General features: G+C 34.3%; 1 long non-coding RNA gene across 1 annotated transcript; it reads right to left on the bottom strand.

Annotated features, from left to right (window-relative positions):
* Positions 1–711: 711 nt before the first annotated feature.
* On the bottom strand, positions 712–22,330 carry LOC109498977. Its single transcript, XR_002741501.2, has 4 exons — positions 22,217–22,330; positions 20,409–20,574; positions 19,728–19,916; positions 712–2,350 (listed from the first exon to the last, which is right to left on the bottom strand). It is a non-coding gene; the product is annotated as an uncharacterized LOC109498977 (long non-coding RNA).
* Positions 22,331–23,491: the final 1,161 nt, after the last annotated feature.

Here is a 23,491-nt window from a genome sequence, read left to right as displayed (position 1 = left end):
AGCCTTATTAAGTAACTCCTATTAATATAACTCCAATTAAGAACAAGTTCGTATTGTGTGTATAAGCGAGTTCTTTGCATAGGTGGGTACCTATAGTGAAGACCCTTTTCTCATTCTGTATGTAAATATATGTAAGTATAAGTATACATTTAAGTACATATATACAGGGGGACCTGGACGGCTCAGTTGGTTAAGCATCTGATTTCGGCTCAGGTCATGATCTCATTGGCTTGTGAGTTCAAGCCCTGCATCCAGCTCTGTGCTGACAGTGCAGAGCCTGGAGCCTGCTTCAGTTTCTGTGCCTTCCTCTCTCTCTGCCCCTCCCCCACTCCTGCTGTCTGTCTCTCAAAAATAAATAAAAAGAGGGGCGCCTGGGTGGCGCAGTCGGTTAAGCGTCCGACTTCAGCCAGGTCACGATCTCGCGGTCCGGAGTTCGAGCCCCGCGTCGGGCTCTGGGCTGATGGCTCAGAGCCTGGAGCCTGTTTCCGATTCTGTGTCTCCCTCTCTCTCTGCCCCTCCCCCGTTCATGCTCTGTCTCTCTCTGTCCCAAAAATAAATAAACGTTGAAAAAAAATAAATAAAAAGATTAAAAGTTTTAAAATAAATACATAGGTACATATGTATGCATGTATATATGTATGTATGTATGTATGTATGTATGCTACATATATATGAATGTACATATATATATGCATGCATACATATATACATTCATATATATATGAATTCCAGTGTGTCAGGGGAAAAACCAAAATTAAAGTAAATTATAGTGTTTTTCCTGCAAAAAATTACCTGTTGCCATTATTTGCAGTTTTAGAAGCAACATGTTGGAGTTTATGGAGTAATGTTTGCATATTTATCAGCATGAAATGTTAAAAAATGGAATTGTAATTTTTGCTTTTATAAAGGAATTGTATTTATCTCTTCATTTCTTGGAAGAAGCTCGCCTCTTTTTGCACAGTATAGTTTATTGTAGGCAGTAGTAATGGTACATATAATGATCAATTATATTTCATTATCCCTTTGTTTATATTTTCATGAAAATTGAAATATGCAATTGTGAGAATTAGGTATGTATGGCATATGGTATTCAATAAAGAGAGAACAAATACCTTTTTAAATTACTCACCCATGACTTTTGCAGCTCTGCTTTATGAATACATTTATAAATCAATGGTCTTATTTCTTAAGATGATGAATAGCAAATGTTTACTTAAACCCTGGGCTATTTACCAACACATACATCAAAAGTTAGGCATTAAACAATTATAGAATATGACTTTCCTAACTGCACAAACTAGAGAACCATTTCTTTACTGCTGATATGCAAATTGCAAGGAAAAGTATAAAAATTTATGAATTTCAAAAATAGTAATCACTTTTAGTTTATTTGGAATCTTTGAAAACATGTTTTTAAAACGCTTATAAATTTATATGTACTTGTTTAAGCCAAAATACTGTTAGTTTTATTTTACACTTGGATATTAACAATATTCTGAAAGGTTCCAAAATTTTTTATTGTCTCACGGACAGTTTTATCTCTTGATTAAATTAACCAGTGTTCCTCTAGTCTTGTTTACTCAATTAACTTGATTAACAGGCCTATTTATACTGATAATACAAAGATAAAACTTCAGTTTAGTTTGTGGCTGTCTGAAATAACTTAAACTTTGTATATGTGCATTTTATTGTGTAGATATCACATTACATAAATTGTAGGATTATGTGGTACTTAGATGTGAGACTGAACCATCATAACTCTAAAAATTAAACAATAATTTTAATGCCAATGCATTAGATTGGTTTTATATATTAAAAGAATCCAACACATATTCATTAAGTGTCTTTTATGTAATGATATTTTTCTACCACAGTCATGAATAAAAGTTATTTTGCTCCAAAGTTATTGGAGCTCACAGTCTAGTAGAATTGAAATAAATACGGTGGATTAAATTTTCTTTCAAATTCTGTCACTCCTTCCCATGGAGAGACAAAGTGCCTATTTCTTTGTCCTTGACTCTGGTTAGGCCCTATGACTGGTTTGGCCCAAGAGAATGCAGGGGAAATGCCATGGTGTAACTTCTGCTACTGCATCGTAAGATATCTGTAGTTTCTATCTTTGCTGTTAGGGGTAACCCTTCTTGGAACCCAGCTGCATAGCTGGGAGAAAGCCTATCCAAAGGAGAGGTGTGGGTTAAAAGACCACAGGGACACTCCAGAAGAAAGACCCTGAGCTCCTGACAGGTGCCGGTTTTGTAGGAGTCACCTTAAATGTTCCACATAGTTGAGTCTCCAGATGAATGCAGTTCTAGCCAATACCACATAAAACAAAACAGCCTCTTGTCAGCACCTAGAATCATAAGAAATGATGAATAGTTATGCCATGTTAAGCCATAACATTTTGGGGTGCAAAGGAAAGTTCAAAACCGAAGGCATGTTATAAGTTTTGAATTATGTTTGTTAGAAGATGAAAAGTAAGTGCTAATTGTAAGCATAATAGTGTCTTTTATCCCAATGAAGTTTGAAAAGAAGTTAAAATAAATTATACTCACAGCTTCATGTTTTTCACAAGAAAACCAGAAACAGCTGCTGAAAATAATTTTGCACTTGTAATACATTCATTTATATTATTGTTAGTTTACATTAATGGAAATATCCGAGAATTGGCACTTACCTGAGGTTGGGACAAGCAGACAGGTGACAAATGTGCTAATGAAAGTAGAACTAGCTGACTAGCTGTGATGCTCATTAAAAGTAGAGCCTGTCTAATTGATACAGAAATTTTCATTTTTTTTTATGTTTACTTGTTTATTTTGAGACAGAGATGGCACGAGTTGGGGAGAGGCAGACAGAGAGGGAGGGAGGGAGAGAGAGAGAGAGAGAGAGAGAGAGAGAGAGAGAGAGAGAGAGAGAATCCCAAGCAGGCTCTGTGCTGCCAGTGCAGAGCCCTATGTGGGGCTTGAACCAATGAAACCATGAGATCATGACTGGAGCCCAAACCAAGAATCAGACGCTTAACCGACTAAGCCACTCAGGCGCTCTGATACTGAGAGGCTAAGAGAAAAGTTACCAGGTGTACTCACAACTGCAAAAATCTTTCACTTCCCCCGCCACCGTTCCCGAAACCAGCCAGGGCGTGCCCGGTCGTAGTCTGACATAAAGGCGGGAACCAATCAAGTTCTGCTGAGCGTTCAAATTTAAATGTCAGCCTATAACAACTCTGTAACCTCAAAAAAAATCCTAACTTGTTTGTGCCTGTCTATAAAAGAAGCTGTAAGATCCTTGCTTGGGGCCTCTTGCGACACCAGCGACGAGTGCACAGAGGACCGGGTTCGAACCTGCAATAAACGACCCTTGCCGCTTGGCTTTGGCTCTGGACTCTGGTGGTTTGTTTTCGGGGGTCTCTCAAATCGGGGCATATCAATACAGAAATTTTTGAAGTGAAATCTAATAAATTGATACATTGGTCAATATATATGTTTCTTGTGAGTTTAACCGATAAAAACTACTACCAGTAAATTCAGAAGGTATTCCTAAAAATGAATTTATGCTCCTGTAGATCTCAGCTAGCCATAGGTCAGGAACTCCCAATCCTGCTGCCTAACAAAGGCAGCTGGGGAATAATCAACAAGCCTGTCTAAATCCCACTGAGACCAATCGGTACAGAATTCCTCAGCATGGATTTTAAGCATAATTTCTTTTAAAGCACCCTCGTTAATTTTACATTGTAATCATAGTTATGAACTACTGCCCTAGTCAACTCTGATTCTGCTAAAACAGTGTTGCCCAGTGAATTACACTGAAGTATTGGGTCAGACTCTCTAAGAATCACCTCTCTTTGTCATATTCTCAAATTATAAAATAATTCTTGTATAAAAAAAGATTTGGCTATGGTAATTCTGCATTGTTAACAACCCCAAACGTGTAGCTTTTAGCACATGGCCTTTTGCTTTCTTGCTCACGAATCTGTATTATCTGTGGCTTTAAGGTGCCCTGTGGGGTCAGCTTGGATTTTCTCCAGACTGCAGGCCACAGGTTATGCCCGGGACTTCTCCACATATCTCTTAGTCTGTGACCCATGCTGCAAGGTCAATGGTTCTTTATGGCATAGATTTCTTATGATAGATGGCAGAAGAGAGAAAGGGCTGGTAGAACTTGCCATGTGTTTTAAGACTTATGCTCAGAAATGGTGCTCTGTCACTTTTGTCTGCATTCCGCTGGACAAATAAGTCTCATGAACAAACTCAATGGTCTGTGAGGCAAGGGCATATACTCCATCTCAGGGAAGACATGGCAAGCAAAGAGAGTAGAGGGGTTTGGAATAAATACTGCTCCTTACCACAGCGCTCATGTATATACTAATAACACAGTGTACTTGGAGCATCTAGAAAAAGAATGGAGAAATAATTTTATTCTGCAAGTAGCTTTCGATAGCTGCAAGTAGTCTGTCGAGGCTACTGATGGCTTCTTTGTATTTTATTCCTTTTGCCTAAAGTGAACTTACTGTTTAATGTTCGCCTGAAGGGAGAATATTTTGATTCATTTTCTCACTTGAATATGTGATCTTGAATAAGCTTTTATTTTATAATTTTCATGCTTTATGCTGACACTTCAATTGTAATGTAAAAAATGTGTTTTATAAATCTTTTGGTATGATATTGAAGATTTTGAAAATGCAAATATCACTGAAATAAATGCAATAATAATTCATGTAATAGGCATTTAAAATTATGTATTTTATAGATTCTATAGAAAAGTTGATTATATTGTAGTTTTCTATGTATTATTGTTCTACATAATTGTTAAAATTGTGAACAATCTCATGACATCCTCATGTAGAAAAGTGTATATAAAAAACATTACTGCCATATTTTTATTAGAGTGAAAAATGGCAGGCATATTTTTCTGTATTAAATTTTGAAAACAGGGAAATCAGAATTAAAGTCTGTTGAGAACGACTTTTTAAATTATGTTAGAACTTGAATAGCTTATTTGTTCTACTGGCTAGATGTATACATTCCCTCTTTCAGTGTGCTATGAAGATACTGTGCTAAATCCTCTATTGATATTATTTTAAAGGTTCACCACCAAAACAAAGTATTAAACAAATTTTGCAGAAAAGAAAGAGACTTAGAGCTTAATTGCAAAATAAAATAGGGATTTATAAAATTCTAAGATCATTCAGTGAGATATTCTCTTTCTCTTTGAATTTAAACATAGTAACTACCACTGAAAGAATAGTTCCATCAATTTCACCTTGATTCAGTTTTATCTATTTAGACCTACTGAAGATAACATGAAACTTAACATTTTAATTTCCAATTTCCTTGAAAAATGTATAATTCAGATATCAACAAAAGATAAAATAATTTGATATTGCCAACAAAGCACTTATTACCAATTATTACTGATGATCTACAACTAACTTCCAAGACATCACTCCACATAAATTAAGAAAAAGAACTATCTTAGGTGAACAGATTACCAGAACATTGTAGGAAACTAAAATTTTATGTGCATTTTAGTGGCCAAATTTTTCAATCTTGATTCTGATTTGGCAATTACTCTAAATTGAAATAGGAAATAAATTTAAATAAACATTTATTCAATAAAGAATGTTAGAGGCTCCTGGGTGGCTCAGTTAAGCATCCAACTCTTGATTCCTCCTCAAGTAGTGATCTTGTGGTTGTGAGATCAACTGCTGCGTCAGGCTCTACACTGGGCCTAGAGCCTGCTTGAGATTTTGTCTCTCCCAATTCTTCTGTCCCTACCCTTCTCGCACTCTTGCTCTTTATCTCCAAAAAAAAAATGTTAGCAGGTACAAAGAGTTCATTTTTATACAATGACAGATTTAGAATAACACAAAAATCTATAAATCTGTAACTAAACTATTGTTTGAGTTAAAACTTACGTTGAAAAGTAGACTGATAGCCAAAAAAAGATAATAGGGCATAATAAGTTCATGTACATGGATGAGCTAATAGCTTTTTTATAATTATGTCTTGCAATTACATAGCACATTGCAGTGAATAAAGGATATTCATATACATTATTTTGAGGGTCATTTGGTAAGACCTCAAAATATCAAGGTAACACAGATTTGGTAGGGTTATTCCCATTTGATAAATCACCTATCTGGGTTAAAAAAGTTAAATAAATTATTCAAATTAGACTATAATTAAGTGTGAGAGCCATGAATCTAAGCCAGACATCATGATGTAGGTAAAGCATTCTGTTTACTATTTTAAAGATACTAGACACATATTGGATATCTATAGTACATTGGTTTTGGTTTAGTTGTTGTTGTTGTTGTTTTTAATCACGTAGCAATCCTACAGGACATTTATCTTTTAAAAAAAATCAGAAAATGGAATTTCAGAACTTAAGTAACTTGTCAGTATTTGGTGAAAAGAATTTTAATTTGAAGCCATCTTGCTCTCTTCACTGTATCTTCCTTTGTGCCTAAGAAGATCCAGAGTTTAAAAATTATAAGAACATAAAATATGCAAACGGCAAGGTATAATGCAAACTTTTTCTTTCTTTTTGTCCTTTTATCTTTTCCTTCTTTTCTCATTTTTCTTCAATTTACTTTTCATTTTTATTTTATATTTCTCTCTTTTCCTTCTTATGTGTTCCATTTTTCTCATTTATTGGTAAAGCCATTTTAAAACTTAAATCTCCTGTAAGAACAGAATTGCTATGCTAAATAAGGAATAATCAGCATTGACAAACCTCCCTTTCCTCCCTGAAGCAATCTCTGAGGTTTCCTTATAAACTACTGAAAATAAAAATGGTAAAAATGTCTGACAAAGAGACATGTTATATTTCAGTTGCTTCTCTATATAGCATAGCTGGGAAATACAGAAAATAAGCAAACGTCACAGACAGTAATTTGGCATACCATGAGTAGTAGATTTAGGGGCAAAGTGGGAACAAATTATTAAGAAAAGAGAATTAAAATACAATTCCTAATAATTCCAAAAAGGACTTTAACATTGTATGGTTTAATTACAATAATTTAACAGATCAGAACAAATGGTCAGAGAAGGTGCCTTGCTAAAATCATATAGTAGAAGGGGCTCACAATAACCACCTTGACCTCAGTTTCAAGCACAGGTTTTAGATAAATGTTATTTATTTTTTTTCAATATTTGTTGATTTTTGAGGGGGTGGGGCAGAGTGAGAGGGGACAGAGGATCCAGAGAGGGCTCTGTGCTGATAGCAGCGAGCCCGATGTGGGGCTCCAACTCACAAACCGAGATCATGACCTGAGCCAAAGTCAGACACTCAACCAACTGAGACACCCAGGGACCCCTATATAGATGTTATTTAAAAAAAATTCCTTATGTTGGGGTGCCTGGGTGACTCTGTTATGCATCAACTCTTGATTTTGGTTCAGGTCATGAGCTCATGGTGGTTTGTGAGTTCAAGCCACACATCAGCCTCTGTGCTGACAGCAGAGCCTGCTTGATATTCTTTCTCCCTCTCTCTCTGCCCCTCCCTCACATATGCTTACTCTCATTCTAAAAAATAAACAATTAAAAAATAATAAAATAAAAAGCTTTATTATGTCATATTATGAATATCAAAAAGTATTATATACCAGTGGCAAAAGTATATATGAATATATGTACATAAGTATATAAGTATATATGTATATAAGTATATAAGTATATATAAGTATATATAAGTATAAGTATATAAGTATATATGAATATCAAAAAGTATTATATACCAGTGGCAAAAGTATATATGCCACTGCAAAATTAAATGTCTATATTTAGATATTACATTGAGATTAAATGGGTATACCATTTCTAAGATCTTTTTAAAAAAAATGTTTATTTATTGAGAGAGAGAGAGAGAGAGAGAGAGACAAAGAGAGAATGAGTGGGAGAGGGACAGAGAGAGAGAGAGAGAGAGAGAGAGAGAGAGAGAGAGAGAGAGAGAGAGAGGGAGAGAGAATCTCAGGCAGGCTCCACACTCAGCGTGGAGCCCAACACTGGGCTTGATCTCATGACTGTGAGATCATGACATGAGTTGGAATCAAGAGTTGGATGCTTAATTGACTGAGCCACCCAGGTGCCTCAAGACTACATGGCTATACCATTTCTAGGATCCTCAAGTCATCTGTCAGATTCTTTTTTCTAACTATTCAGCAATCTCAGAGAAACTATGTAGGGAGTTAAATGTTTTAAGATCATTTTAAAAACTGGCCTAGAAGTTGCACCCATTATTTTTATCCATGTTTCCATGTTTTAGAACAAGTCACATGGATCCATCTGTTTGCGAGGAGCCTGGGGAGTTTATGCTTCCTGACTCCTCATAGGAAAACAAATTGATTAGTGAACACATAGAACTAAAGTGTCAAGAAAAATTAGCACCTAGCTTTGATTGAGTGCCTCGATTAGGCACTCAACAAATAACTTTTGATAAAAAGGTTGAAAATAAAGGGATAAAAAAACTATGTACCATGCAAACACTAACAAAAGAAAAATGGAATAACTATATTAATCTAAGACAAGACACATTTCAGAACAATGAAAATTATCAGGGATGAAGAAGGGCAAAACATAATGATAAAGTGGCCAATTCTCTAAGAAGACAAAACAATCATAAATAGTTATGCATCTAACAACACAGCACCAAAATACATAAAGAAAAAAACTGATAAAACTGATGAGAGAAATAGACAAGCTCACTTTATAGTTGGAGACTTCAAAATGATTATGCCAGCAACATATACATCAAGTAAGTAGACAATTAGTAAGGCTATAGATGCCCTGAACAGCATTATCAATACATTTGTTTTAATTGACATTTTACAAAATACTCCTGGAAAAAAGGAGCAGAGTGCACATTGTTCTCAAGCTTCACCCAGATGTACCACATTTAGAATGATGAAACACACACTAAAAAATTTTAAAGTTATAGAAATTTTACAAAGTATGCTCTCAGACTATAATAGAATTAAACATAAATTAATGATAAAGAGAAGAAATTATCAAATACTTGAAGATTAAACTTCAGATGTTTAACACATGAGCCAAAGATGTCTCAAGATATATTAAAAAATAAATTTAAACCAAATAAATATGAAAATGCAACTTATCCAAATTTGTTGAATGCAGCTAAAGCAACACTTAGAGAAAAACTTATTGCATTAAATGAATATATTATAAATGAATAAAGACCTGAAATCAATAACATAAGCTTCTACTTTAGGAAACTAGAAAAATAACAAATTAACTTGAAGCAAACAGAAGAAAATTAAAATGAAGTAAGTAGAAAGAAAATAAATGAGAATTAGGGCATGTGGGTGGCTCAGTTGTTGAGGGTCATACTTTGGTTCAGGTCATGATCTCTTGTTCATGGGTTCAAGCCCTGCATGGGGCTGACAGTTCAGAACCCAGAGCCTGCTTTGGAGTCTGTGTCTCCCTCTCTCTCTGCCCCTCCCCTACTCACATTCTGTCTGTCAAAAAATAAAATAAAATGTTCAAATTTTTTTAATAAAATTAAAATTGGTTCTTTGAAAAAAATAGGTAATATTGATGAACTTCCAGATGGGCTAATTTAAACAAAAAAGGAGCAAAGACACAAACTACCAATTTAAGAAATGAAGCAGGGTTCATCACTACTGACACCCATGAACATTGAAAGGATAATAAAGGAACAGTTCCCGTGAACTTCATAGCTTAGATGAAACGTACCAATTCCTTGAAAGACAAGAACTACAAAAAATGACTCAGAGAAATCGATTACCTGAATAACTTTATGTCTACCAAAACAATGGAATCCATAATTTCAAAATTACTACAAAGCAAATAAAGCAAGGTTGAGGGATACAAGGTCTATATACAGAATTTAAGTGCATTCCTATATATCTGCAGTGAGTGCTGATGAGGTATGAATGTCATTTTATCTGTGTAGTCTTCCTCCTGAAAACATGTAATCATTAGAAAAAATATCAGACAAAACCCAATTGAGAAAAATTCTACCAAGTCCCTGACTAGTAGTCCTCAAAACTGTAAAGATCGTCAAAAGTAAAAAATGTCTGAGAAACTGTCCCAAACCAAGAGTCTAACAGTCTAAAATTCTAAGAGCCTAGAATTTTAGGAGTCTAAAAAGTTTGCCAAAATAAAAAGTGTGTTACCTAATGAATCTATATGTTCCTGTTCTTCTTACCTAGAGGTAAAATTGCATTTTGATTTTCTGCTAATAGCAATTCCAAGAATTGCATCCTGTTTAGTTGACTGCTCTCTTTCCAAGGAACTGTTCTGTGTCCTTAGCTCATAGCCATTGGTTGTGCTCTTATTTGATACTGACAGACTACACTAGAATTGTGATTTTCCTTGTTAAATTACTAATGTATTGTTACTGCTCCTGAGGAGTCCTGCTGTGCTTGTCTAGGACATTGAACCTTCTGTTTAATGACACGGGTATGAATGGAATCTGAAGTCATTACCTTCCCTTGGGTATTATGGCCATTACTCCTGTCCATACCCGCCTAGTGCATTTCTGGGGTACTTTCTATTCTTACCCTCTGCCTTCTCCTACTGTTGTTCTTCAGTAAAATCACCCAGATTATACCTCTATCTCTATACATATGCATATATGTGCACATATACTTACACGTGTGTGTATATTTCTGTTTATAATCTTATGTCTTTAATTTTAAAGGTATTTTTGAGATTGTGATTCTAAATGTATCACAATTATTAATGTAATCTTATTTCAACACTTTCCACATTATATTCATTGAGAGGTATTCTTTGATATAAATTTTTATTTTTATTAACTTGCCCAAATCATCTATATTTCTTTACCTAAACAGTTTATGAAAGTTTTGACAGGTAAAATTATCTTTATTGGCTGCCAACTGTCTATACTGTCACCCAGCATATTTTCAGATCTAAAGATCCAAAAACAAACTTCTGATTGTCATGAACCTCTGCCAAAGAGAACTTTGTGAAATAAAAGAGAAAATGATGCTGGGATGTCATTCTCATGTTGAAGACTGTCTTTTCCTTGCAGTCTTTGAAAAGAGTTCTACAGTTGAAACATAGTATCTGTCAGTTTTCCAGGATAAGGAGAAAGCAGGGAAGAGTACATGGGTTGTATAACCATTACTTCTGCTATACAATAGATTAGAAAACCTAGACAACATTGTTAGTCTTCTGGTTAAGAAACACTTGAGAATCTCATATATAGTACATTGACCAGAATAATAAATGTACATGAATTAAATTCTGATGTAGTTCTTTCAGAGATATATGTTTAGCTATTAACTAACAATAATATAAAAGAAATACTTTTCTTCCAGAGAGATGACACTGTATTTTACCTGATTAGCTGAAAGAATAATATTTGAGAACTGTTCTATAAGGGTTGATATGTCTCTTATACCACCAGAATTTATGAATGAGGATATGGTCTATGTAATGATTTTGAATGTATTTGGATTTGAACAAGAATATTCACAGTATATTAATTCATTCATCAAATGTTATTGATGGCTTATTATGTGTCCAGTACTTTGTTAGGCTTTAATGGGCTGCTATGTGAACAAGACAGATATGGCCTCTGCCCTCAAGTATACCACATCATATGCATTTATATGCAGTAAATATATTAAGACTAAGAAAGGAAACAAAATGTATAAATGAGATAGAATGCTGAGATAGAGAAAATCAAGATGGATGGGCTTTTCTCATTGAGGAAACTAGAGAAAGTCCATGCTATATGAAAAGTATTAAGGATGAGAATAAGATAACCATGAATAATAATAATAATAATAATAATAATAATAATAGATCATTATAGACTTACTGGCATGATTGAAAGTTGTTCATCCCTGTTTACATAGTTTCTAAGATGACCAAGTTTGAAGCAGTACTGTCCTTGAAATTCTAGTGGCTACTGACATTTACTTATTCTGCTTCCTGAAGTATATTGGTCAAAATTATGGCTAACATTGAAGTTGTTGTGAAGATATTTTTTTATTAATATTTTCTACAGAAATTATTTGCCCTGTCAGAAGCACACACTGTAGAAGGAATTATTTTCTAACAAATCCTTAAATACTAGGATACTTATCACAGGCATCGGAATTCAAACTTGTAATTTTGCTGCCATTACTTAGAGGAAAATGGCTCAGGTAAAATAACCTACCATTAGACATCAACTAAGGTTTTGTTGCTTGATCATTGTATTTTAGTTTTACTTAGTTATTAGCTTTACATCCATTTTCTTTTTGATGGGGTAAGTTTAATTCTTTGAATCCAAAAATATAGTCATAGAGAAACATCTCGTCTTCCTGTATTTTGATTGTTGCCTGCTAATTCCACAGATAATCTAGAGCTGTATAAAGTCTGACTCTCAATAAGAATAATCAGGATACTTGTCTCCAAAGAAAAAAACAATGATTTCCTGTGCTGTGTCATGTCTCTCTTCTGATGATGATTAAAGTATAGGAAAAGAGTTTTCAGTATCTATCAGTAAAATCATAACTGACTGAGGAACTCACCAAAGATTTTATCAGAATGAATTACAGGAAGCTATACCAGTCTAAGTTGATGTGTACAGTCAGTAGTAACAAAGTAACAACTGAATAGTGGGTCACATCACACATGGCCTAAGTATTATTTCAATATTCTTTATTTAGTATTCTCCACTAGTGTGATGTTCCTTTTTGCTTGTTTGAAATATCAGAAAAGTGTAAAGTTTTGAAGAATGTTAGAATTAGTCATTCTGATTTTTTTTCTAAAAAATCTTTAATTTTAATGGGAATTATTTAATACATTGTACACAGTCTTTTTTTTAAACGTTTATTTATTTTTGAGACAGAGAGAGACAGAGCATGAACAGGGGAGGGGCAGAGAGAGAGGGAGACACAGAATCTGAAACAGGCTCCAGGCTCTGAGCTGTCAGCACAGAGCTCGACGCAGGGATCGAACTCACGGACCGTGAGATCATGACCTGAGCCGAAGTCGGACGCTTAACCGACTGAGCCACCCAGGCTCCCCGATTGTACACAGATAGTCTTAACTTTAGGGCGGTCTTGTGTATAATTCTTTGTTAGACTTTTGACTAAACTTCAAGGGCAGACAATTTATTGAGATATGACAAAAGTGCAATTTAAAACATCATTAATATCGGGCACCTAGGTGGCTCAGTTGATTAAGCATCTATCTAACTCTTGATTTCCACTCAGGGCATGATCTCACAGTGAGTTCGAGCGTTGCAATGGGCTCTGCAATCGTGGTGTGGAGCCTGCTTGGGATTCTCTCTTTCTTTCTCTCTCCCTGCCCCTCCCCCATCTGCTCTCTCTAAATAATAAGTAAATAAATTAAATTAATGAATAAAGAAAAAATGTTAAATACCATATGCACTGAATTCTGACATTTCAACTAAATCTTACAAATTTTAAAGAGTCTGGACTATTATTATTTTATTTCTATTCACATGATAGAAACCAAATGTGTTCAAATCTTTGTTTTCTGTTGAAGTACATTTTCTGATGGTTAAAGGCTGCTGTCAGTATAAATTTTAACAACTTAGGCAACTCTGTTCCAAAGTGTAGTTTCTTATGTTGTATACTTTTTGAATAGCAAAAGATTTGAATAGTTTCTTATGTTGTATACATTTTGGATAGCAAAAATTTTCAAAATCTCCCTCTCTAACACACATGCATGCACGCACACACACACGTGTGTGTGTGTGTGTGTGTGTGTGTTTGTGTGTGTGTGTGTGTGTGTGTGTGTTAGGGAGAGAGAGTGAGAAAAGGAAGGGAGTGAGGGAGGGAGGAAGGGATAAAGAATATGAGAGAATGAGAGAGATTTTGAGAGAGAACCCTGTTCCCATTCTTTTCCTGGTTTGTAGAATTCTCTGCAGTGGGTTGTAGTTTCATAAGTTCTTCACTTAATGAACCTGCTGGATTTGGGGATTCATTGGACAATAGTGCTATTCTAAGTGCTCCAGAGAATTGGGACTTTATGATACCACATCGTTTCATCCAGACTACAATATTTATTTTTCCATCTAGGTCCTCTGAAATGGATATAGTTCTAGTTGAAAATGTTTTGGGAAGTTGCTAATTACAATTTCTTGTATTTGACCATAGAGACTTCAAAGACCTCAACTAACTGCTTCCTCCTGGACTCTGCATCATTAGATATGTCACTGCTTTGATTGGCAAACCACCATCATTTGAAGGTTGGATTATCCCAAGTCCTAAACAACTACATCATTATGAGTCTGATACTGGTTAGTAGAAGATGCTGTGTTCAAAAAAGTCATTCAGGGAACCCATGGTTCTTCAGTTAGGAGCTCTGCTAACTTCTATGACATGATCCTCTCCTACATTTAACCTAAAATGGTGGAAAGTAAGAGTCCATGTGTCTCTTGTAGGTTTCCATTAGCTAAGCCTGGAAGTGGTAGATATCATTTCTGCTGACATTTCATTTGCACAATTTGGTCATACGAGGTCACCAAACTGCAAGAATGATTGGGAAATGCACTTTGTGCATGTGTGTGTGTGTCCAAATACAGAAAGAAACTGAGAATGTTAAATATGTAGTAATCTCTGACTCAGAGTTGACTAACACCTCATAAACTTTACCATCTCTGAGTAACTTTAACCTTAACAAATACTGCGTATAGTTAGATTCAGAGAGATTAATAGGAGACATACATCTCGTCCATGCTATATCTACAAGAGATTAATTGTAACTGCTTTTAAAGAAAGATCACATCAAAAAAGAATAACCGTATTTATATTAAATTTCATTTTTGGCATTTTCTAGCATTTTCATGTTTCATCAGCATTTGTCTCATAAAGTTCATCATGTTCATTTGCTTCTTCCACTTTCTGTAAAGCCTCTTCTTCCAGGTTTCACTTCATCCCTGTCTTGTGATTCAGAGTCTAGCCCTTTCTTAGCCTTTTGTTTATGTTCAGGTGCCTCTTTTTATCAGTAAATGGGAGAAATTTTGCATTTTTCTACTCACATTGACATACTATGCACAGTGATTTTGTCTTTCTAAAAGCTGTTTCTGTCTCTTCCATTTTCTTTCATTTCTTCTGCCAACAATTAATTCTTTACATTTGCATATCCATTTCAGTCATTGGTTTTGAAGCTACCAGTTTTGTCATAAAAATAAAACTGACTACCCTCATGTTCATCACGAAGAGTGCATACACATACGCATGCACATACATAATTAACACACATATGTTCACAATTGAATGACATAAACATTCTGGGGTCCAATATTAGATATATTGTCTCTGAAGTTTTATAATACTTCATAACACTAACTCAATATTTATATTTTTCTCAGCCTTGAAACTTTTGGTATATTTGGCTTTATTTTGACCATTTTTAGCATATAAAATATCAGTGAAAACATTCTTTAAGAACACAGTAGTTATTTCTTTAAGAAAACAATATACTCAGGCTTTATCTTTCTTATGGGATATAAACCTAATAACTTCTAAGAAATATTTTCAAATGATTGTCTTTTCTAAGATACATCTGGAATTACTGCCAAATATTCCATGAAGACATTTGGGTCAGTGTTGGCAAACATATTTATTTATAGATAATTTTAAAGAAAGAAATGACTTCTCTCAAAAAATCTTTGATGTCCACAGAATTCACTTTCATAGTAATTATCCTGGAGGAGTGAAAAAGCCAACTGATATTTAGGCCTTGCAGGCTTTAAAACACAAGTTTCCCCTAGATATATATGAACCACATCTCCATACTTAATCTCCAGATTTTGAAAAAAACATCTTTTCAGAAACAGCAACATGTGTGAGTGAACCTCCTGACATCATCCACGAACTGCTTGAAGTATTCTAATAAATAATGTGACTGTTGTCTCAATTAGGGTATGAAATTGTTACTGTTCAGATAGTTGCTATTGGAAATAGTGTTGTGCTTCAGTTTCCAGCAGTTAAAACATTGGAGGGAAAGAGTTGTTCATTTCTCTTCTTGAAAAATTGTTCCAGCTGATGTAGTATATAGAAAATCTTTGTAGTTGGAGAGTCTGGGTGGCTCAGTCAGTTGAGCAACTGACTGTTGATTTTGGCTCAGGTCATGATCTCAGGGTCATGGGATTGAGCCCCCATCAGTCTCCGCACTGAGCATGGAGCCTGCTTAAGAATCTCTCTCTCTCTCTCTCTCTCTCTCTCTCTGCCTCTGCCCCAGGCCCCTACTTGAGCAACCTCTCTCTCTTGCTCTAAAATAAAATTTAAATTTTTTTTAAAAAACATTCTCTCTAAAAAAACAAAGAAAATCCATGTAGTTGATGGTCTGTATCACTTTCCACTTAATGGTCAATAGATAATAAGATACTGAAATCACATGGGTGTGAAATCAAATGTGCACACACACATAACCCTCGACTTTTAATGTGAAATATATCCTTACAAAATATGACATTGACAACATCTCAGTAACAAAAGCCCTTTCAGGGAAAATCCAAGATGTATTCAACTCTTAAGATTTTTATAATAGTATTTGACATAATTATGTTTTAATACTGCCATTGACAAGTGATTGCATGTGGTACAAAATATAGAATAAAGGTAAGTAAATTTCACTTTTTATCATTCTGCATGGGCTATACATGAGCTATGCAATCATACTGTATGATTGTTATAGTAATTAAAAATCTAATAAAATTATGTATTTATTCCATTAAAAAAGTACACCAGGAAAACTATTCATAAATCCAGCTTCCAGGAACCCTGTGCATATTGACTTGCATGACAGCATCATACTGTCAGCAGAACAGAGTTACAAGAGATAGACACTGTGAAATCCTGTAAACAACTCCTGTCACACAACTCTGAATTTTGAAACATTTTAACATTTATTCACTATGGTGGGAAATTATCAGAATGCAATCTGGCACAATTACCAGCATGAGATAATCCAAGAATCAAAACTTTAGCATTTGACCTCATATGAAAGTGCAGTGTTATGAGTTGTATTGATTATTTTAATCCCATGTCACACTAGAAATATTGTTAAAGCTCTATGATCAGTCTTTGATTGCCATTTGCCTTGTAGCAGAGGAAAACTGCAGTTGATCTATCAATAAAACTAGACCTAGAAATATGTTATACATTCAAATTTAATAAATGGAGTAATGATTTAAAAAACATCCATGATCATATTTCATGATATCATTTCCATAGCAATTGGTTTAGGTACATGCCAAGTTAGATTGTGTTTATATTTTCACATTGAAAAATTACTAGTCATGAGATCAGCAAACAGATATTAACTTATATTTTGCAATTTGGAAAAAAACACACAATCTAAACTTTTAATACTTGTTCAAACTGCTTTATGAAGAAACACATTGTACATAATATTGTTATAGGTCAGTGATGACCCCTAGGTGGCTGAAACTTATGTACTTAAAGGATAACAATACAACAAACAAAACAAAAGCAGTAAAATCCACATTTGAAATTATAAATGTGTTGTAATTGGGAAGATAAAGGAAACTCTATATTCTTTTGGATAAAACTGTGTTCCCCCAAAACTCATAGATTGCAGCTCTAACCTCCAATGTGATGGTATTTGGTGATAGGGCCTTTATGGAGATAATTAAGATTCAATTAGATGGTAAGATTGAGGCCCTAATCTGATAGGACTGGTGTCCTTATAAAAAAAAAAAAAAGAATGAGACATCACAGCTCACTGGCTTTCCACGAATGCACAGAGGAAAGACTATGTGAGGACATAGCAAGAGATAGTCATTTGCAAGTCAGGAAGAGAAACCGTACCAGAAACTTTCTAGCATCTGGATCAGAGACCTCTAGCTTCCAGAACTGTGAGAAAATAAATTTCTGTTATTTAAGCCACTCAGTGTGTGGTACTTTGTTATGGCTGCCCCAGCAGACTAATACATATGTGTATGACAAAAACTATGTTTTCAATGCTCATATTACTTATGGAACAAATAAAAATTCATTATACAAGAATTACATTAATTAGCCAAAAGCTTTGGTATACTGCATACTGTCATGTTGCATCGCTCGAGTATAACCTCAGATATATTATAACCTCATATAAGAATATTAGAAAACACTGCAGAAATTGTTGAAGAAATTACCAAACATGCAAGTAGAAAAGTAGAAAATGTATACTATTATCTCTATAAATTAGGTCAAAATGAACACATAAAAACATGTGGCTATGTAAATTATATCCATATAGGTTTCCAAAAACACATACTTAAAAGTTATATAAATATGTAGATGTTGGATCCAATGAGAAGACAAAATGACTCTTTGATTACTAAAGAACAGTTACAGTTCAAAGGCCATTCATGACAAATATGATTATAGGATGATTTCATTAAATTTTTGGTTTTGATGTCCATCTAGATTGTAAATTTTTTCCAAATACCATGTTTTAAACTTTATCAAACGTGTGGAGAAATAAATGACTTGCCATAAAATTATTTTTTTGTCTTTGTTATCAAAGTGTATTTTGAAGTTTTATAAGATAGCCAATTATAAAGCAAAACAATCTCATTGAGATAAAAACAATACTGTTATAGATTACTAGTAGTTAATATTACAGAAAGGATCATAAAGCCACAAAATTATTATTTCAAATTACATTTGAAATTAGAAAAAAATAGAACTGAATTTGGAAATTAAAATGGGATTGGGAAATTTAGGGCCAGAAGTGTCCAGATCTATCTATTTATCTATCATCTATCTATCTATCTATCTATCTATCTATCTATCTATCTATTTATCTAGTGTCTGTCATCTATTATGTTTCTATATTTATATATTTCTTCAAATTGTGGGCATTAAGCATAATATTGAACATAAAATTATGCATAATGTTTTTTATTAAACTCATATGGTCATTTGGTATATTTTGTATTTGTTTTATTGGTCCAGTGTCTGGTCACATACAAACCATTTAATGAGAGTTAGATAGTTTTTTAGGTAATATTGTCCATTTATTTTTTTTAGACATTTAAAAAAAAATTTAATGTTTTTATTTATTTTTGACAGAGAGAGAGAGAGAGAGAGAGAGAGAGAGAGAGAGAATGAGTGGGGGAGGGGCAGAGAGACAGGGAGACACAGAATTCAAAGCAGGCTCCAGGCTGGAGCTGTCAGCACAGAGCCCGATGCGGGGCTCGAACTCACGGACCGCGAGATCATGACCTGAACCAAAGTCGGACGCTCAACCGACTGAGCCACCCAGGTGCCCCTGTCCATTTATTTTTAATGTATTCAGAAAGTATATTAAACTAATTCCATGTGCCAGGCAAAGTGTAACTTGGGAGATAGAGAACAAAGCACCCATGCTTTCTTCTCTCATGTAGCTTTCTCTCTAATGAGACAGACTGGCATTAATCAAGTGATCTCACACAGGCAAGTATATATTGAAAATTTAAATTAATGTTAGGAAGGAAAACTACAACTACTGAAATCTAGTCATGCAAAGTGAAATATATAGCCTATTTATTTTTCTGAAAATTTACAAAATGTTATATTTTGATTTATTTCAAGTGCAATTTCTCTTGATGATTAATAGAATTTTATTCTTTACTAACTTTACTATTCAAAACAATACTTAAGATTTTTTTTTTGCTTTTTGTAAATAACTCCTTAAGAGCATTATCAGCCTGAAAGTATTTATCTAATTTCCAATTATGCCTAAGTTACCATTAAGGTGACTTACCTTAGTAAGTTAAAACCACTGTGTGATTTCTAATAAGTATCTTAAAATAATTGTGTTGCAAGCATATATCTGAAGCCATACAATATTGGTCTTTGATGCTAATATAAAAATACATTAAAATTCTACTGAGGACTTTTTATTCCATTTTAATCTCTTTCAGATGTTCATGTGGCTTCATTTTCTGTGTGTCTAGAAAGAAAAATTCTTAAGATTAATGCACCAGAAAATATGATTTGCTGTTGACACAACAGTTACTGATAAACCAATTACACAGTAAAGAAAGCATAAATTGTACTACATAATCACTTTATAGCAGAAATTGAAGATGATATTTGTATTAAAAACCTCACACATAAGCTCAACTATATATTACTATCATTTAGATAAGTGAATCTAAGTGATATTTTTGTTGATTAACCAATATAATTTAAATAAAAGTAAATTTACTGTTATTCTCAGTTTTTCATATTAAGAAAAGTACAGGTCTACTTAAAATAGAACTGTAATAGTCCTTTTAATCTTAATGAAAATTTCATGTCATTTTCCAAAAGCTTTGATAAATTTATTCACTATTGGCTAAATTTTTCTGGTTAATAGGAATGCGAGTTAACTACAACTGCTCATTTCAACCCAGATTTCACAGTAGAAATAAGGAAAGACATTTGCCTCCTAGGTACTTACCAATTTCATTAGAAGTGATGGATTTTTTTGTAGTATAGAGATTCTTAGGCAATGAAAAATACTGATTGCTTCTTGTTTCTAATATAGCAATAGTTCATGTCTTGGAACTAGTTCCATTGTCAAAGTGAATAATATTTTAATATGTTTAGGTATGGCCTTATTCTTCCTGAAAGAAAAATGGAATGGCTCTTGACATTAAGGGAGTTTGTTATCAGTCACTTGAGTGGTATTGATGCCAAACATTTCTGATGATGCGTTTGAGTTTCATGTAAGATTCTGGAAGAGCAAATTAGAGGCTAATATGTGTGCACTATATCTCTTTCTTTAGGTGGTTTGTGTAAGCAAGGAAGCCTTTATTCTAGCAAGCAGGAAGCCTTTATTCTATTCTATTCTAGCAAGCCTTTATTCCAACAAGCAGGAAGGCTTGTTGGAAAATGAGCCTTATCAGAAACTACATTTGAAATTGTATTGTTTTTGCAGAGCTGCTTTGTAAATATTTGTATTAGAGCTCTAGAAATTCTTCTGATGTAATAACCAAGCTCTTGGTTCCTTAAGCCTTCATAAACTGTAACTCCTAGATAGCATCAGAATCACCAAATAGATTTTTGCCAAGTAAGTAGAGCTGTACCCTTTAAGAAGTTAAAACACATTGAAATCATGTTGCCATATTTATGGAGGTTATACTGTCTGCCCATACAATCATTTGTTAAATATTTAAAGAAACCACTGTGTGTTCTATACATTGGTAGATTTGGGGGATTATTGAAATACAAGGCCTTCTTGTCAGCTTGGTGACACTATAATAGGGAAGGTGAAATTAAACACAGAGTTAACATGTATAAAATTCCTAAACATTGTATGATCCAATCATATTTCCTATTTTTGGAAAAATAAACATCAAGGCAAGAACAGTAGACTATTAAGAGACAAAAATCAAGAGACAAAAGACTATTAAGTTGCAGCGTAGCCTGATGAAAGAAAGGAAAGGCTATGGATACTTAAGCAACTTGATAGCACCAAGAGACTTGTTTCTTCCTCCATACAAAATGCCTCATACAAAAATTGGGGCACTTGGATGGCTCAGTAGGTTAAGTGACCAACTCTTGGTTTTGGCTCAGGTCATGATCTCATGATTCATGAGTTTGAGCCTTGCATTGGGCTCTGCATTGGCACAGCAGAGCCTGTTTGGGATTCTCTCTCTTCCTCTCTCTGCCCTTCCTCCCCCCACCTCTCAAAATAAATAATAAATAAACATTTTTTAAAAATAAACAAATTAACTCTGTGAGAACAGCATAGTTGTGCTATTGGTTCAGATGATGGAAATTATAGTAACTAGTTAATAAATGTGCTCCTATTTTTTGTTATTAAACAAGAGAAATGAACATAGAGAAATAAACACACGTCATTAATTACATGATAAACAAATGAGATGTGTCTGAGTGTACAGAAAACATTAAAGGAACGGTGATAAAAATATGCAAAACATTTGAATCAGTAAAATCAGTAATTTTAAAATAGGCAATGGAAAGTGAACTGTTCTGGGATATTAATAGAATGAATATCTAAGTCATTCTCACAGTTTACAGTTTTCAAAATATTAAAAAATGCACATGGCAATAAAACAAAACTTGGAAGTGCATGTATGAATACTGAGTGTAACAATGCATTTAAAAATTCTTATCATAAAGGCTATTGGTTCAAAACTGTTAACAGTATAAAATTAAGAAAACAAATATAATTGGGTATATAAAACTTACATTTGAATAATTATCTGGGCATTCAAAATTAATATGAAGCAGTGTTCTTACCATTAAGAAAATGAATGCTCTAATCCACGATTGCAGGACTGGGGTGAAATTCAACAGTGTCAAAATAGTAGTAACGAATGTGGTCTAAAGAATAACTGCATATGTAGGATTTCTTCAGAGTTCTCCCAAATGAAAAGAAAGCTTGGGTATAAGTAACCTCCCATTGGTCAACCATTAGATGAGGAAGCAGCTATTTTCAGATGAAAGTATTTTCAGAGACACTGCTGAGAGCAGTCAGCAGTCAGCATTCCCAGAAGATGGGAGAATGAGTGAGTATTGGAAGAGGGAGATTCTGCATGGTATACCACAATATCCACTACCGTCAACCACTTGTGCCACACGGATCCACTGACTTATTAGCTTAAGTTCATCCCATGTGGGATATGCTTCTCCAGGACTTGTGAAAGAAAAAAAAAATGCACGAAATGCATGCTAAAAATGGAAAGAAGACTTATTCAAGACTACTGCAAGAGAGTTGCAATTGGTAAGATTCAGCTCAACTCCACTGAAAGAAAAGAGGAGGAATTTTAAATGTTGGAGAGAGCCAAAGGAAAAGTACCAGAACACATCAGGGGAAGGTTGGTCACTGTAATTAGACCATCTGTGTTTGCTAATTGTCTTCAGCAAATGGTGTTGGAAAAACTGGCTGTAGACATGCAAAAGAATGAAACTGGACCACTTTCTTACACCATACACAAAAATGAATTCAAAATGGATGAAAGACCTAAATGTGAGACAGGAGGAAGCCATCAAAATCCTAGATGAGAAAACAGACAACAACCTCTTTGACCTTGCCTGCAGCAACTTTTTACTTGACATGTCTCCAGAGGAGGTAAAACGCTTCTGCATGGTGAAGGAAACAATCAACAGAACTAAAAGGCAACCTTCAGAATGGGAGAAAATATTTGCAAATGACATATCCGATAAAGGGTTAGTGTCCAAAATCTAGAAAGAACTTATCAAAATCAACACCCCCCAAAAAACATCCAGTGAAGAAATGGGTGGAAGACATGAGTAGACACTTTTCCAAAGAAGACATCCAGATGGCTAACAGACACATGAAAAGATGCTAATTGTCCCTTTTCAAAGTTAGGTTCCTATCCACCCACAGAGACTGACTGATAACTGGAGCCCTATCTTTTCTTGATGATTACATTTCAAAGGGATGCCTCTCAGGTCTTTGAGAAAGACATTCCTGGATTGTAAAACTGACAGGAAGCTGGGAGATTTGCATCTCAAAGGGCAGAGAAATAATTTGCAATTTCAGATTTTCTA

Source organism: Felis catus, chromosome B1 (genome assembly GCF_018350175.1).
Source record: "Felis catus isolate Fca126 chromosome B1, F.catus_Fca126_mat1.0, whole genome shotgun sequence".
NCBI classification, from domain to species: Eukaryota; Metazoa; Chordata; class Mammalia; order Carnivora; family Felidae; genus Felis; species Felis catus.
Note: the sequence above shows the minus strand (reverse complement) of the source record. Positions and strands in the feature narration are given on the sequence as shown.